The sequence below is a fragment of the Silurus meridionalis genome, unplaced genomic scaffold (genome assembly GCF_014805685.1).
Source record: "Silurus meridionalis isolate SWU-2019-XX unplaced genomic scaffold, ASM1480568v1 Scaffold831, whole genome shotgun sequence".
Lineage (NCBI taxonomy): Eukaryota > Metazoa > Chordata > Actinopteri > Siluriformes > Siluridae > Silurus > Silurus meridionalis.
In genome coordinates, this window is record NW_025804757.1 from 1 (window position 1) to 5005 (window position 5005).

A 5005-nucleotide genomic window follows, 5' to 3' on the forward strand; every position below is an offset into this window, starting at 1 on the left:
AGTGACTGCAGAAGTTGTGGAAAGAGACACTGAAATACAGACGTCAGCTGAAATAGCTGAGAGACTAGACAGTGTAGCAAAAGCTCTGATAAGACAACTCGATCTCAGAGACTAAAAAGCTCCAACTAGGCTAACTTATGATTTGCTAGGGAACCCAACGACAGTGGCAGTTGGTACACATAGTGCTACCGTAGTTGAGAGTAGTGACACGAAGAGGCCCCATCTCCTATTAAGAGATATAAAAGTTTTCTTTACAAGTGGATAGGTTAAAGGAATGTTAATAATCTGCTTAACACCATCTTTTAAGGAAATGTGGGGGAGAGCTTCATGACGGGTTTCTTCATTGCGTATTTCACCATGGGATGGAACGGTTTGGATAGCTGGTCATTATAATCTTTCTGTTACCAAGGAACCATGAGTACAGACAATAGTCTTTGGGAAGATTGCAACCGAGCTCCAACAAGCGCCAACGTTGTGGTACCACAAAACTGATGAAACTTATAGGTAGGAAAAAAACCCCGGGGTATTGGTTATTTATTTTATGTGAATTACAAAGACATGTTGAAAAGGTACTCATCTAGTTCTAAAAAAATAATGCAAATACATTTTGATGTTTAACATTCAATATTTGTGGTCTGATATTTAAGTGTGTGTGATTTGGTGTGATCTCTGATTTGATTTGTTTCTCAAATAAGGGTTATGGTGTTTAAGTACATGTGCATGGGAGTTTTATGCTCACAAGAAAAAAACAAATGAACGCAGTATAGCTATAGTCAAGCTAACCAGGCCTCTCCGCACTCTAGCCAGAGTTGCATGTCCGGAGTTTAGTTTAGTTTTGTGTATGCATCCTGATTTAAAATTTTAGTAACCTCTCATCAATTCATTTCCCCATGCTCATGATAAATCCCGAGAAAGAGGGTTACATCAAGTTGAGATAAAACAACCAAGTGAGACCTTCCAACATGCTGCTTTGATGGAAAACTTTTGTGAACAACAGTTTTAGCATGGCTTCAGCACCCAGCACTCCTAATGTGTATGCAGATCATTAACACCTCTATTGCGTTCGTCCAATACCCATTTAAGATTTCTAAATTAACAGCTTAAGCTTCTACAGTGGAAGCACGTTTGGTACCACTCGGACTTTGTTCATCTCATTCCCATTGAAGGTTCATTTGAGACCCACTGTGAAGTACCGCTAGAATCGTAAAATCAAAGTAAAAAAAGACAGCATAAGCAATGTGCCATAGTGTATTTACCAAGTCTCAGTAGATGCACCTTCTTACACCATACACCTTCTATGTTTGGTGAACTATTTGGTTGTTTTACATGAACTGGTTCCCTCTTTATTTGTGATGGCCAAGAAGAACAAAATTAGATTCAGTAGCATGAAGTAAAAATGTAATAAAAATAAAGAAATTCTGGTATGATGCATATTGGAATTTTGAGTTTTCCCAATTTACACTGATACACACCTTTTTGGTTTTTATGACCTGATTGTTTGCATACCATGTCCTTGTCCTTTCTCCTCTCCATCATATCAGCTACCTCTCTCCCTTTCCCCGTCATAGTACCGACATTTAAAGTACCTTCTCCATTCTCCTACATCCTTTCCTGATCTCTGTAGACGTCTTCCTCCTCCTTCTCCTCCTTCAACAGTAGCAATTTCCTCGTATGTCGGCTAACGATATGTGGCGGTCGTTGACCCGTTGCCTCACCGATCCTATAATTCTTTTGTGACCGTATATTTGATTTCACATGTTTTCGCTGGATGAACTTCCTAACACAACTCATTTACTTGGGACCGGCACTAAGTACTGGCTTGTGCATCCATAATGGCTCGGTTGCACACCTTTTGCTTTTGATGACCTGATTGTTTGCATACCATGCCGGGTCCCTGTTGAGGCGAGATGTCCAAGTATGACTTGTCCTCAGCAGTTCAATACATTTCTATGAACATAATCAGGATGTTTGGTGAGTCATGTGAGCTCCAAAATATGGATTGATTATAAGCTTGGATGTCAGTGCATATCACTCATCAAAAGCATGCTTTAGTTCGGTGAACTATGTGGTTTTCAACATGTACAGTTTCCTGTTTGTTCCTGATGGAAAATGTTTTCTCCAAATTTTCAGCTGTCTTTGCTTTGTTTTTTTTTTTAAATGAGTTGCTTGGTTTGATGCCAATTTCAACCGTCAGTTATAACCAGCTGGGGATGTAGCTCAGTGGTAGCGCATGCTTTGCATGAGGTCCTGGGTTCAATCCCAGCATCTCCAAGCTACTTCTTTATAATGCATAAAATGTCTATAAGTTTTAGATGTGCATATTCTTGTTGTATGGTTGTGTCATGTGACCTCCAAAATATGGATTGATTTTGAATGTCAGTGCATATTACATAACACTTTTTAAAGTGAGTTGGTATGTTGAATGACACACTCAAGCTCTCTTAAATGGCATGATGGCCAAGTGGCAAGGTCGGTCTTAGAAAATCATGGGTTCAATCCCATTCATGCCTGTTTGGTGTATCTTTGCTCACTTTCATCTTGCAGTTCAATTAAAATTTCTGTTCAACTTGAAGCAGCTTCTTGATTTGCCTTTGTGTTCTTCAGGCAAAGCTCAAATCGCAGGATTTGTGTTTTGGGATGTTTAATATGGTTTGTAATCTGCAAGTGAGGTCCTGGTCTGAATGCCTTACACTTCAACAGGTCCAGCTGGGGATGTAGCTCAGTGGTAGAGCGCATGCTTTGCATGTATGAGGTCCTGGGTTCAAGCCCCAGCATCTCCACTTCTTTATAATGCATAAAATGTCTATAAGTTTTAGGTGCGCCATATTCTTGTTGTATGGTGTGAGTCATGTGACCTCCAAAATATGGATTGATTATGAAACTTTGTCAGTGCATATTCCAATATGTCTATTTTAAAGTGAGTCGATATGTTAAATGACACCTCAAGCTCTTAAATGGCATGATGGCCAAGTGGCAAGGCGTCGTCTCGTAAACCCCATAATGGGTTCAATTCATTTATGCCTGTTTGTGAGTCATTCTTCTTTGCTCTTTATCCTGTGCAGTTCAATTACATTTCTGTTCAACTTGAAACAGCTTCTTGATTTGCCTTTGTGTTCTTCAGGCAAAGCTCAAATCTGATTTGTGTTTTGGGATGTTTAATTTTGGTTTGTAATCTGCAAGCGTGAGGTCCTGGGCTGAATGCCTTACACTTCAACATAGCTGGGATGTAGCTCAGTGGTAGAGCCCATGTTTGCATGTATGAGGTCCTGGGTTCAAGCCCCAGCATCTCCAGGTTGTTTCTTTAAAGACATAATTTAGGCAACCTCCTAAATGTTTCTGCTTCCAGTTGTAACCTATCTCTCAGCCCATATTACTGAGATACATATCAAGTTGAGATAAAACAACCAAGTGAGACCTTCCAACATGCTGCTTTGATGGAAAACCTTTGTGAACAACAGTTTTGTCTGCAACACCAACACTCTAATGTGTATGGATCATTCTCTATTGCCTTGTCCAATACCCATTTAAGATTTCTAAATTAACAACTTGTTCTACTGTGAGCTTTGGTACCCCTCTTTGTTCATCTCATTCTTGAAGGTTCATTTGAGACCCACTGTGAGTCCGCTGAATCTAAAATCAAAGTGCAGCATAAGCAATGTGCCATTGTGTATTTACCAATCAGTAGATGCCTTCTTACACCATACACCTTCTATGTTTGGTGAAATATTTGGTTTTTATGAACTGGTTCTCTTTATTTGTGATCAAAGAACTTAGATTTAGTAGCATGAGTAAAAATTTACTAAAAATAAAGAAATTCTGGTATGTTGCATATTGGAATTTTGAGTTTTCCCAATTTACACTGGTGCACCTTTTGCTTTTCTTCTTCTTCTTCTTCGGCTGCTCCATTGTGACAGCGGATCATCCGTCTCCATACAACCCTGTCCTCTCATCCTCTTCACCAACTACCTGCATGTTCTCACCATATCCTTAAACCTCCTCCTTGGCCTTCCTCTTTTCCTCTATGGTGGCATCCTCAGCATTCTTCTACCAATATAATTCATGTCCCTCCTTTGCACATGTCCAAACCATCTCAATCTCGCCTCCCTCACCTTGTCACCAAAACATCCTACATGCGCTGTCCTCTAATAAACTCATTTCTAATCTTGTCCATCCTCGTCACTCCCAACGAAAACCTCATCATCTTTAGCTCTGCTACCTCAGCTCCATCTCCTGTCTTTACTCAATGCCACTGTCTCTAATCCATACAACATAAGGTCTCACCACAGCTATAAACTTTCCTTTCATTTGCTGATACTCTTCTATCACAAATCACTCCTGCCACTTTCTCCACCACTCCACCCTGCCTGCACTCTTTTCTTTACTTCTCTAATCTCCATTACTTTGCACTGTTGACCCCAGGTACCTGAACTCTTTTCCACCTCTTCTCCTGCAACTGCATCACTCCACTTCCTCTCATTCACACACATGTACTCTGTCTTACTCCTACTAATCATTCCCCTTCTCTCCAAGCATATCTCCACCTCTCCAGGCTCTTCTCAATCCCTATCTCACCACAAATCACAATATCATCCGAAACATCAAAATCCTATTACTTCACTATCTGCATGTGATGAGTACTTGGGTGAAAAGGACAAATGCTGGATTCGAATGACCTGCCAACTTTGTGCACCAAACAGAAAGATTGCCATTGGTTTCCTTTTGATGCAGGCAAGCACCAGTTGACTCATTGGTGTATGTGCATGGTGTAACCCAGAGTGATTATAAATAAATAAATAGTAAATCAGTAAGGGATACTGAATAAACAGGAAGGAGAAAATTATTGATTGAATTCAGAAAAAATAATAATATAACATTTATATTTGAATAAATATGTGTTTTATTTCATTTTCTGAATGTGAAAATGTAATTGGTCGTTACTGAACGTTGTCTCCTTTAAGAGAGTGTGAGATATTGACCAATGAAGTGAGAGGACTCATTGCCGGAA

General features: G+C 39.8%; 1 non-coding gene across 1 annotated transcript; it reads left to right on the forward strand.

Moving 5' to 3' along the window:
* Positions 1–2708: 2708 nt before the first annotated feature.
* trnaa-ugc lies at positions 2709–2780 on the forward strand. Its single transcript has one exon. It is a non-coding gene; the product is annotated as a tRNA-Ala (tRNA).
* The last annotated feature ends 2225 nt before the right edge of the window (positions 2781–5005 follow it).